The following is a 13,410-nucleotide window of genomic DNA, read 5'->3' as shown; positions in this document are numbered from 1 at the left end:
GACTGTCCCGGATTATGTTAGAGTCTTTCATCTCTTGTATCATCTCTTTCACAGACTGATAGGTAGTAGGTGGTATGGGTTTGTGTCTCTCCTTGATAGGAGGATGAGAGCCAGTGGGTATGGTGTGTTTGATTACACTGACCTCTCCGTAGTCCGTGGAGTGCTTGCTGAAAGCCTTGTGGTGCTCTTTCACCAGATTCAGAACTCCCTCTATTTGCTCCTTCGGGGTGGATTCGTTCCCCACATGAAGTTCTTCCCACCAGGATACTGTAGAGGCGCTGGCAGGGGCGCTGCTGCTCTGTGCGGTCTGGAACGTCTCCGTGGCAGACAGACGGATCACATCCTGGAAAGACACTTGGAAAAGCTGAGCAACGGGGCAGTGCTTAAAAAGAGTAACAGGGTGATCACCAAAATTAATTAAACGGACAGGCACTTTACCTTGGGACACGGTCACCAGACTCTTGGCTGTCCGTACGAAGGGGTGATTCTCAATCTGGATGGGTTCCACTAGGGCTTGGTAGTCCTGACCCTGGATCCCTAACACCGCACGGCAGCAAAGGATGATCTGAGAATTTGGAGGCAGGGTTACTGGCCGGTTGTCCCGGATCCGAACAGTACAAATTTCCCCTTTTTTGTTGGCAAACCTTTGTTGAGCGCACAGCACGCTGATAGTCTTTTGGATAACCCTTCTGGAAGCAGGCGAGGCTGAGGATATAGTTTGGTTCAATGCCTCAAGCACTTCAGAGTAACAACTTTTAAGGAAATTGGTCCCTAGGATCACATGGTGTCCTCCTTTATCTCCTGCTTGTACCACAATTATACCTTGCTGTGGTAAGGTGGCCTCTCCCACCTGAAGAGTAGGTTCCCAGTATCCGTGAACTTTCACTGACTTCCCGTTGCTGGCAATGATATCTAGCCAGGACTCTGGTGGCAGGGTGAGGAGACTTGGATCCCAGAACTTGTCAAAGGCAGGTCTTTGGATGGTGGTGACCTGTGACCCCGTATCCAGAAGGGCTTCAAAGGGTACCCCGTTGATACATATTTTAATTTTTGGACGTGATCCCACGTATTTAGGCATCCAGCTTGGATCCTTTGGACCTACTGTTCTACCTCCTGAGGGGCGGTCCTCTGCCTCAGGGGTTGCCCGTTTAACTGCCAGCACATTGATTCAGTATGTCCATATTTCTTACAATGATGGCAGACAGGCTGCTTTCTACTTCTGGACCGGTAACTCGGTCGCCCATCGGGTTCTTTTGGATATACATCCCTATAGGCAGGTGGGAGTCTTGGAGGAAAAGGGCCTTTATCTTCCAGTAGTATTGGTTTTTCCCACTCCTCTATTTTCTTGCATACTTTCTCTAAGCTCAGAGTGGGATGGTTCACTTGCTCCATTAGTGCTGCCACTATATCTGTTACTGGAGCCTGGGTGGCTTGACTGACTCCAGTGGGCCCCACATTAACAGTCTTTGGCTGACAAGATTGAGGTTCAGGGAAGGCTGCTGGCCCTGTGGCAGGGTTCTGGCCTAGTATACTGATGGCCAATTCTTTAAAGTCCAAAAATGTACAGTGGGGGTGTTGAGCTGACAACATCCGCAGCTGGCCCTTTAAATGTTCAGTACTTATACCCGCAATGAACTGCTCCCTAAGAGTCCTGTCCTGGTCCTCAGCTTCTTTGGGATCCACTTGGACTACAGCTCTCAGTGTCTCTTGTAAGGACAGGGCAAAATCGCGGAGCGACTCCCCAGGCTGCTGCTTTCTGCTGAAGAATCGCATTTTAACTTCGGACACCGTTCTGGCCTCAAATGTGGTGCCGAGGCGATCAAAAATCTGCTCCAGGCTACTCTTTTCAGAACGGGGCCATGACATGACTTCCCTGCGGGCGGCCCCTTCTAACTGAGCTAGGAGGATTTCCATTTGTTGTTCGGCAGATATGGGATAGAGCCGGAACAAGGCCAGTATCTGGTCCCTGAAGTCCTTCAACTTATGGGCTTCCCCTGAATAACGTGGGAACCATGGGGCCCCAAAATAATATGGCATGGTTAGCGGCATCAGGCTGCTCGTTTTCTTCAGGTGCGGACATGGCGTTACTAGGCGGGTATGGCCCTTTAAATGTCAGCGGAGCGGACCGTAGCGACAATGTAAAAATATTTTTTTCCTTTTTTTTAGGTAAAGTCTTTGGTCACTAATAGGGGACCCTCTCCGGTGCCCTAGCAGGGGTCGGGAATGTTCCGGTAAGGTAAACGGAAGGGGCCAGCAGAAGATTAAAGTCTGTACTTACTCCGGTGATGCTCGCTCCAAGTCTCGCGAGATGCGTGGCTACATTCGTTGGACGTCCTGCGTACAGCGTCAGCAGGTAGGCGCGGCCTCTCGCAGCTCCGGGATTCAGGTAGGCGGCACCTTTTTCCAAACAGGGCGGCATTTTTCCTCCTTGTTGGCTGGGCGGTGACTTCACCTTGTTCTTTTTTGCGCCAAACGGGTCCCACGAGGCGCACTTGTAATCCAGTCAGGTTAAGCGGCCATCTTTGGATGAATCGCTGTCTATTCACTGACAGAAAGCGGTGGCTTAAGCAAACGGCAAACAGTCCAGACAATATAATCTTCACACCCCAAATTATTACAGTTCTCTTTGGCCCAGCAATTTTTCAATAAAGCAATAGGGCTTAGTCACTTTAACGGCACACAGTTTTTGTATCCGCAATGGCGCAGGAATGATCGTATCATGTTCGTGACGCCAATTTATGCAGCACGCCAGACCTGCAGGGTATAGCGACAGTGAGGTCACGGTTATGGGCAATCGAGGGTTACTCACTTTTTGGAGGAGAACCCTGGGCAGGCATGCGGCAGTGAACGAGAGGTAGACACAAGTTCCTCTGGGGCACACTCTGTATAGAGAGACCTGGCCTGATGTTGGGTGAGGTGCCCTGGATGTTGCAGGTGTTTAGAGTGCCTGAGGCAAGGTCCCTTTAAGAATCGTGACGCCAGTGCCTGTAACGGTGGCACACCGATTTGTAGGAGGATTAATAGAGTACGCAGTTGGTAAACCAAACGTTGCTTTACTTTAGGAAACAGTCCTACTTTATACAAACAGTTGCAGTAGGTGAAAATAATGCAGTCCTTTCTAGTTCAAGTGCACAGCAGGTTTACTTCACAATATGGCAGGTATAATCTTGCAAGATACTTGGAGGGTATACAGTTAATGCTTTGCAGTACAATGCTGCTCTATCCCCTCAGCTATTCTAGCTGGCTGGATCCCAAGGCCCGAATGCCTAATTGCTGGCTTAAATCCTTGGTATATGAATTCCTTCCTCCAGTATTGGCGCTTGCTTTATACTAAACACTTCTGCCCATCAGGTTACTTAGCTGAACTTGTGGTATTGTCCTTGCTGTGAGGGATACTGCAGGTTGCTCCCAGGAGGTGCATCTCCTACTACTGGGGTGTCTCTACTGAACTAGATTAGCCTCAGGAGCTTCAGGTTAACTAGGTGTCGCTTCTAGTTCCCTTGCATACACTAACTCTCCCCTGTCTGGGCCTACTTATATATACTTAGGGCTCTCTAGCTCCCTCTAACGTCTAGGAGGCTAAACTACACCCTAACAGGCCTGACACCCAGATAACACAGGGAAATGCATATTAAACATCACATTAATGCAAAAGACATGTTAACCCTTGTGTAGCGCTCACCTTTACCTAGTGGGACACTACATATAACATCCCTGCTTCAATTAGTTTTTTGGGGCGGCAACTGGTATATCGCACCAGTAGAAATTATTTGTTCCAATGGCGTTTGTCACTATCTGTAGAGATGTCCCGAACTATTCGCCGGCGAACATCGCTTGTTCGCCGCGGCGGGCGAAAATATGCGATGTTCGGTCCGCCCCCTATACGTCATCATTGATCAAACTTTGACCCTGTACCTCACAGTCAGCAGACACATTCCAGCCAATCAGCAGCATACCCTCCCTGACCCTCCCACCTCCTAGCAAAAAGCAAGGACAGCATCCATCTTAGATTCATTCGGAAGCTGCAGTCTTAGTGAGAGGAGGGACAGTGCAGCTGCTGCTGATTTAATAGGGAAATCGATAGTTAGGCCAGTGTATTCAGTGTCCACTCCAGTCCTGAAAGACTCATCTGATCTGCTGTAAGGACAGCGTCCTGACAGCACCCCAAAAAGCCCTTTTTAGGGCTAGTACATCAGTCTGCTTTTTTTTTTTCCCCCCCTCTTTAATTTAATTGCAGTTGCCTGCCAGCGTGTGTGTCAGGCACACAGCGTATACTGTGCCCACTTGCCCAGTGCCACCACTCATATCTGGTGTCACAGAAGCTTGCATTAAAAAAAAAAACTTTTTGACTGTAATATAATTGCAGTTAGTTGCCTGCAAGCGTGTGTGTCAGGCCTACAGCGTGTACTGTGCCAACTACTGCCAGTGCACAGTGCCACCACTCATATCTGGTGTCACAGTAGCTTGCATGCATAGTACAACTAATCAAAAAAAAAATGACAGGCAGGCCACCCCGCAGGGGCCGTCGTGGTCGTGGTGCTGTGATTCCCTTTGGCCCTAGAATAATGCCCAGTGTTCAGAGGCCACGTACCCTGAACTCGAAAAGTTCTGAGGACATAGTTGACTGACTAACACAGGACACCCAATCTTCTACAGCTTCCGCTCGGAACCTTGACGCACCATCCTCCTCCAGCTCAGCTTCGGGCACCTCTCAAGTTACCACTCGCCCACCTGCCGCCACCCCCAACACTAGCACCACAGCTGCTTCACTTGATCTGTCAGAGAAGTTATTTACACATCTGTTGTAAGAAATGAGTGATGCGCAACCATTATTGCCAGAGGATGTACAGTACAGACCAAAAGTTTGGACACACCTTCTCATTCAAAGAGTTTTCTTTTTTTTCATGACTATGAAGCCATCAAAACTATGAATTAACACATGTGGAATTATATACATAACAAACAAGTGTGAAACAACTGAAAATATGTCATATTCTAGGTTCTTCAAAGTAGCCACCTTTTGCTTTGATTACTGCTTTGTACACTCTTGGCATTCTCTTGATGAGCTTCAAGAGGTAGTCCCCTGAAATGGTCTTCCAACAGTCTTGAAGGAGTTCCCAGAGATGCTTAGCACTTGTTGGTCCTTTTGCCTTCACTCTGCGATCCAGCTCACCCCAAACCATCTCGATTGGGTTCAGGTCCGGTGACTGTGGAGGCCAGGTCATCTGGCACAGCACCCATCACTCTCCTTCATGGTCAAATAGCCCTTACTTTCAACGTTTTCCCAATTTTTCGGCTGACTGACTGACCTTCATTTCTTAAAGTAATGATGGCCACTCGTTTTTCTTTACTTAGCTGCTTTTTTCTTGCCATAATACAAATTCTAACAGTCTATTCAGTAGGACTATCAGCTGTGTATCCACCTGACTTCTCCTCAACGCAACTGATGGTCCCAACCCCATTTATAAGGCAAGAAATCCCACTTATTAAACCTGACAGGGCACACCTGTGAAGTGAAAACCATTTCAGGGGACTACCTCTTGAAGCTCATCAAGAGAATGCAAAGAGTGTGCAAAGCAGTAATCAAAGCAAAAGGTGGCTACTTTGAAGAACCTAGAATATGACATATTTTCAGTTGTTTCACCCTTGTTTGTTATGTATATAATTCCACGTGTTAATTCATAGTTTTGATGCCTTCAGTGTGAATCTACAATTTTCATAGTCATGAAAATAAAAAAAACTCTTTGAATCAGAAGGTGTGTCAAAACTTTTGGTCTGTACTGTAGATAACAGGGATATGTCTCAGTCAGGCAGCATTACACACATGGACGTATGGTGTGATGATGAGGATGATGTTGTACCCGCTGCTGCTTCCTTTGCTGAGTTGTCAGATACAAGTGAAGCAGTTGATGATGACGATGTGTCCGTGGATGTCACGTGGGTGCCCGCTCGAAGAGAAGAAGAACAGGGGTAAAGTTCAGATGGGGAGACAGAGAGGAGGAGGAGACGAGTTGGAAGCAGGGGGAGGGCGTCGCAAGGAGCTAGTGACACAGTCATACCGCATGCATCGGCACCCAGGGTCAGCCAGACAGCACGCCAATCAACGCATGCTGTTGCCACCACCAGAATGCCGTCATTGCAAAGCTCAGCAATGTGGTATTTTTTTTGTGTGTCTGCCTCTGATAACAGCGATGCCATTTGCAACCTGTGCCAAAAGAAACTGAGTCGTGGGAAGTCCAACACCCATCTAGGTACAACTGCTTTGCGAAGGCACATGATCTCAAATCACAAACGCCTATTGGATCAACACATGAGTACAAGCAGCACACAAACTCAAAGCCGCCATCCTCCTCCTGGTCCAGCATCTTCAGCCACGTCAACCACTGCTGTCCTCCTTGCCCCCTCTCAACCATCCGCCACTCCGCCTCTCACCTTCAGCAGTTCCTGCTCATCTGCCCACAGTCAGGTGTCTGTCAAGGAAATATTTGAGCGTAAGAAGCCAATGTCACAGAGTCACCCCCTTTCCCAGCGTCTGACAGCTGGCTTGTCGGAACACTTAGCCCGCCAGCTTTTACCATGCAAGCTGGTGGAGTCTGAGGCCTTCAAAAAATTTGTAGCTATTGGGACACCGCAGTGGAAGGTACCCGGCCGAAATTTATTTTCACAAAAGGCAATCCCCAACCTGTACTCTATTGTGGAAAAGGAAGTCATGGCATGTCTTGCACACAGTGTTGGGGCAAGGGTCCATCTGACCACTGATACCTGCTCTGCAAAGCATGGTCAGGACAGGTATATCACATACACTGCCATTGGGTAAACCTGCTGACGGCTGCCAAGCATGGAATGCGTGGCTCTGCAGAGGAGTTGGTGACACCGCCACGACTTGCAGGCAGGCCTGCTGCCACCTCCTCTACTCCTCCTACTCCATCCTCTTCGCTAACCTCCTCGGCTGAGTCCTCTTCTGCTGCTGCGTCTTGCTCCACATCAACTGCACCCCCCCAGATCCCCAGGGGCTATTCCACATCCCGACAATGTCACGCCGTCTTGGGGTTGACTTGCCTGAAAGCAGAGAGTCACACCGGACCAGCACTCCTGTCTGCCCTGAACGCACAGGTGGTTCAGTGGCTGACTCCACACTGACTGGAGATCGGCAAAGTGGTGTGTGACAATGGAAGCAATTTGTTGGCGGCATTGAATTTGGGCAAGTTGACACATGTGCCGTGCATGGCACATGTGTTGAATCTGATCGTACAACGCTTTGTGCATAAGTACCCAGGCTTACAGGACGTCCTCAAGCAGGCCAGGAAGGTGTGTGGCCATTTCAGGCGTTCCTACACAGCCATGGCGCACTTTTCAGATATTCAGCGGCGAAACAACATGCCAGTGAGGCGCTTGATTTGCGAAAGCCCGACACGTTGGAATTCAACACTCCTAATGTTCGACCGCCTGCTCCAACAAGAAAAAGCCGTCAACGAATATTTGTATGACCGGGGTGCTAGGACAGCCTCTGCGGAGCTGGGTATTTTTTTGCCACGTTACTGGACGCTCATGCGCAATGCCTGTAAGCTCATGCGTCCTTTTGAGGAGGTGACAAACCTAGTCAGTCGCACCGAAGGCACCATCAGCGACATCATCCCATTTGTTTTCTTCCTGGAGCGTGCCCTGCGAAGAGTGATGGATCAGGCCATAGATGAGCGTGAAGAGGAAGTGTTGTGGTCACCATCACCACCAGAAACAGCCTTATCAGCATCGCTTGCTGGACCTGCGGCAAGAGGAGTCTGAGGAAGAGGAGTCAGAGGAGAAATGTGGCTTTGAGGAGGAGGAAGACCAACCACAGCAGGCATCCCAGGGTGCTAGTTTTTGTCACCTACCTGGTACCCGTGGTGTTGTACGTGGCTGGGGGGAAGAACAGACCTTCAATGACACCAGTGAGGACGAGGAACGGGACATGAGTAGCTCGGCATCCAACCTTGTGCAAATGGGGTCTTTCATGCTGTCATGCCTGTTGAGGGACCCTCGTATAAAAAGGCTGAAGGAGAACGACCTGAACTGGGTGGCCACGCTACTAGACCCCCGGTATAAGCAGAAAGTGCCTTAAATGTTACAGAATTACCGGAAGTCGGAAAGGATGCAGCAGTTCCAAAACAAGTTAAAAAGTATGCTTTACACAGCGTATAAGGGTGATGTCACAGCACAACGGGAATCTAACAGGGGAAGAGCTGAAAGTAATCCTCCTCCTACCACGACCACGCCGGCAAGGACAGGACGCTTTACAGACGTGTTGCTGATGGAGGACATGCAGAGCTTTTTAAGTCCTACGCATCGCCACAGCCCTTCGGGGTCCACCCTCAGAGAACGACTCGACCGACAGGTAGCAGACTACCTTGCCTTAACTGCAGATATCGACACTCTGAGGAGCGATGAACCCCTTGACTACTGGGTGTGCAGGCTTGACCTGTGGCCTGAGCTATCCCAATTTGCGATAGAACTTCTGGTCTGCCCCGCTTCAAGTGTCCTGTCAGAAAGGACCTTCAGTGCAGCAGGAGGTATTGTAAAATTTGTAGCAGCGGCTGCAACAATACCTTGTTTTTCAGGCATGTGTACATGGCTAATTTTTCTGGCCTGAGTGTGGCCCTTCGTGATCGTTACCTTTTTTTGGTGAAGGGGCTTGCGTATCACAATGAAGCGATCACCTCTATGAGTGTGTTGGCAATGTTGGCACACCCCAGATGATAAGGTCGTTGCTTCATTGTGAACAGACCAAAAGCGATCGGCTGGATAATTTTGCATAGAAAAAACATTAATTTTCTTTGTGATCATCTAAGGTGATCATTAAAGCCTACTAGGCCAACAATGGGCCCACACTGCAGAATCATTCTTTTCTGGGTCACTTAACTGTCACTGAACTACCTCAGCACGACCATAGGCTTTGAAAAACCGCCATCGCCCGCAATCTCCCAAACGTGTGCACGAGCACAGTCATCACTACACCAAGATTGACGCATAGAGGAATAAAATTTATGTCATGAGTGTGTCAACTATTGACAACTCTTTGCGGTTGTCTAAACTCTATTCCATACACGTCCCCTGATAGGGGACGTAACAGGGATTAAACTGATAGGAATAGTACTACTTAACATACCACTCATATCGGGTAGCACAGTACATTGCACGGCGCACGGGCAGTGCCCCAAATTGGAAGTAAGAGGACCGACCAAGCATCTTTTTCCATCTCCCGGTTGCTAAAATCTATTCCATGCACCACACCGGCCTCTGATAGGGGACAAAACTGAGATTAAACTGGTAAGAACAGAGGACAGCCTCTGCGGAACTGGGTATTTTTTTGCTGCCTTACTGAACGCTCATGCACAATGGCTGTAGGCTTATGTGTCCTTTTGCGGAGGTGACAAACTTGGTCAGTCAAGCCCAAGGTAACATCATCGACCTCATCCCATATGCATTTTTTCTGGAGCGTGCCCTGTGAAGAGTGCTGGATCAGGCCGTAGATGAGCATTAAGAGGAAGAGTTGCGGTCACCATCACCACCAGAAGCAGCCAGTCCTGTGGGATCCATGCCTGGTTCATTTTAATGAATGTGAGCTTGTCCACATTGGCTGTAGAGAGGCGGCTGCACTTGTCTGTGATAACGCCCCCTGCTGTGCTAAACACACGTTCAGATAATACACTGGCTGCAGGGCAGGCCAGCACCTCCAAGGTGTAAAGGGCAAGCTCAGGCCATGCGCCTAATTTGGAGACCCAGAAGTTGAAGGGGGCAGACCCGTCATTTAATACGTGTAGGCATGTGCACACATACTGCTCCACCATGTTGGTGAAATGCTGCCTCCTGCTAAGACGTTCCATATCAGCTGGTGGTGCTGGTTGTTGTGGCGTGCTGACAAAGCTTTTCCACATTTCGGCCATGCTAACCTTCTGAGGTGCTGGCGGTACCCCAGCTGCATTGGCGACCTCTTCCTCCTCCTCTGCCTTCGCCTTGTGCTTCCACTGTGCCCCCGCTGTCAGATGGAAATGCCACCAGCAGCGCGTCTACCAGTGTGTGCTTGTACTCGCGCATCTTACGATCACGCTCCAGTGACGGAATTAAGGACGGTACGTTGTCCTTGTAAGGGGGATCCAGCAGCATGGCCACCCAGTAATCAGCACAAGTTAGAATGTGGGCAACTCGGCGGTTGTTGCGGAGACACTGCAGCATGTAATCGCTCATGTGTGCCATGCTGCCCAGAGGCAACGAAAAGCTGTCCTCTGTGGGAGGTGTATCGTCTGTGTCCTCTGTATCCCCCCCAGCCACGCACCAGTGATGGCCATGAGCTGGTCTGTGTGCCACCCTGCTGTGAACACAGTTCCTCCTCCTCCATCTCCTCCTCCTCATCCTCCACCTCGTCATCCTCCAGAACTGTGCCCTGGCTGGACAATTGTGTACCTGGCGTTTGTGGGTGCAGGAACCCACCCTCGGAGACACTTGTGAATGACTGGCCGGAAACCCTATGAAATGATCCCTCCTCCCCCTCCTGTGCCACATCCTCTTCCATCATCGCCAGCAGCGTTTTTTTAAGGAGGCATAGAAGTGGCATAGTAACGCTGAGAACGGCGTTATCTGCACTGGCCATGTTGGTGTAGTACTTGAAACAGCGCAATAAGGAACACAGGTCTCGCATGGAGGCCCGGTCATTGGTGGTGAAGTGGTACTGTTCCGCAGAGCGACTCACCCGTGCATGCTGCAGCTGAAGTTCCACCTTGTGGGCATGTCGCATATGAGGCGGTGAGCGGGAAGTTACGCTGCAGCGTTGACAGGTGAGCAGCAGCAGGGTGAGAACGCCGAAAGCGTGCACAGACGGCCCGCACTTTATGCAGCAGCTCTGACATATCGGGGTAATTTTTCAGAAATCTCTGCATCACCAAATTCAGCACATGCGCCAGGCAAGGGATGTGCGTCAAACCGGCTAGTTCCAGAGCTGCTACGAGATTTCGCCCATTATCGCACACCACCAGGCTGAGCTTGAGGCTCACTGGCACCAACCACTCATCAGTCTGTTGTTCAAGGCCCGTCCACAGCTCCTGCACGGTGTGTTTTTTTTCCCCCAAACAGATAAGTTTTAAAACTGCCTGCTGTCGTTTACCCCTGGCTGTGCCGAAGCTGGTGGTGAAGGTGTGTGGCTGACCGGATGAGGAGCCGGTAGAGGATAAGGAAGCGGAGTAGGAGGAGGAAGCAACAGGAGGCAAACTGAAGCGCCCTACAATCCTCAGTGGTGGAAGGACATGTGGCAAACTGCTATCCGCCTCAGGCCCAGCCGCTACTGCATTTACCTAGTGTGCTGTTATGGAGATATAACGTCTGTGATCGTGCTTACTGGTCCACGTATCCGTAGTGAGGTGAACCTTGCCACAGATGGCATTGCGCAGTGCACGCCTGATTTTGTCCCGCACTTGGTTGTGCAGGGAAGGGATGGCATGCCTGGAAAAGTAGTGGCGGCTGGGCACGACGTACTGTGGGACAGCCACCGCCATAAGGCTTTTAAAACTCTCTGTCTCCACCAGACGGAATGACAGCATTTTAAAGGCCAGTAATTTTGAAATGCTGCCATTCAGGGCCAGGGATCGTGGATGGGTAGAGGGGGGGGGGGGTACTTCCACTCCAGTGTTTGGGAGATGGAGAGCTGAATGCTTTCCGTGGTACATTGTGGAGATGCTTGGTAACCCAGATGGTGGTGTTGCTGGCAGATCCTCTGTTTGCGGGGTGGCAGGTGGCACTAGCACTCCAGAGGTAGATTAAGAGGCCGAGACTGAAGCAGAAGAGGAAGCAGGAGGAGCCAGAGACCTTTCTTGGTGCTTTGCACTTAGATGCCTGGTCATGCAGGTTGTGCTCAGGTTGAGAACGTTTATGCCTCGCTTCATGCTCTGATTGCACAGCGTGCAAACCGTTTGTGTCTTGTCATCGGCACATTGTCTGAAGAACTGCCACGCTAGGGAACTCCTTGGAGCTGGCTTTGGTGTGCTCAGTCCCTTGCTGCGGTGGGCAGTAGCAGTCGAGCTGTCTAGGGGACGGCTGCTCCGCTTTTGCACTCTGCTCCCTCTTCTGCTGTACTGGTGGCTCTGTGCGACCACCGCCTCTTCCTCCGAACTACACAGGTCACTCGCATGACCTTGATTAAATGTGTGGTCGAGGACCTCATCGTCCTCCACCTTATCTTCCACCCAGTCTTCACCCCTGCCCTCCTTGTCGGTCTGCACACTGCAGAAAGCCCCAGCAGTTGGCACCTGTGTTTCGTCATCATTCGAGATGTGCTGCGATTGTCCTCCTATGTACTCTTCTTGAAACATAAGTTATTGGGCATCGGTGCACTCAATCTCTTCCACTTCTGGGGTAGGGCTAGGTGGATGGCCCTGGGGAACCCTGCTAACAAAGTCATCAAAAAGCAGAAGAGACTGCTGCATGACTTGGGGCTCAGACAGCTTGGCTGATTTGCAAAGGGGGGGGGGGGGTGAAGGGAAAGACTGATGGACATTGGCTGCAGGTGCCCACTCTGATCTGTCAACAGGAGACTGGGTGGGAGACAATGTGAAGGAACTGGAGGCACTGTCAGCAACCCAATCTACTATCGCCTGTACTTGTTCTGGCCTCACTATTCATAGAGCCGCATTAGGCCCGACCAAATACTGCTGCAGGTTTTGTTGCCTACTCGCACCTGAGGAAGGTATTTCACTTGTGCGTGTAGCTGGCACAGATGGACCACGTCCTCTCCCTGCAGCAGGAGCTCCACCAGCAGCACCACAACTGGGGCCACTTACCTTATTTGACGCTCTCCTCATATTTCTCAAATTTAGGATCTTGCTCAAAATGAGTGTTTTTTTAATAGCAGAATAGAACAACAGTATCTAAATTGTGTATCTCACACATACAGATGTAGACTAGGCTGCAATTTAAGATTTTTGCCCAAAATGGGTGTTTTTTTAATAGCAGAATAGAACGACAGTTTCTAAAGGGTGTATCTCACAATTACATATGCAGCAAAGGCTGCAAAATTATTTTTTTGCCCTAAATAGGTGTTTTTTTAATAGCAGAATAGAACCACAGTATCTAAATGGTGTATCTCACACGTACAGATGCAGACTAGGCCGCAATTTAAGATTTTTGCCCTAAATGGGTGTGTTTTTTTTAATAGCAGAATAGAACAACACTATCTAAAGCAGGCATCCTCAAACTGCGGCCCTCCAGCTGTTGCAAAACTACAACTTCCAGCATTCCCGAACAGCTTACAGGTATCAGCCTACAGCAGGGCATTGTGGGAGTTGTAGTTTTACAACAGCTGGAGGGTGTCGGAATATTTATGCTGTCTCCGATTAACAGTCTATATTATTCATGTGAATAAATTAAAATCTATAATGAAGGAGATTA

Source organism: Bufo bufo, chromosome 2, assembly GCF_905171765.1.
Source record: "Bufo bufo chromosome 2, aBufBuf1.1, whole genome shotgun sequence".
In the NCBI taxonomy this organism is placed as follows: domain Eukaryota; kingdom Metazoa; phylum Chordata; class Amphibia; order Anura; family Bufonidae; genus Bufo; species Bufo bufo.
Note: the sequence above shows the minus strand (reverse complement) of the source record.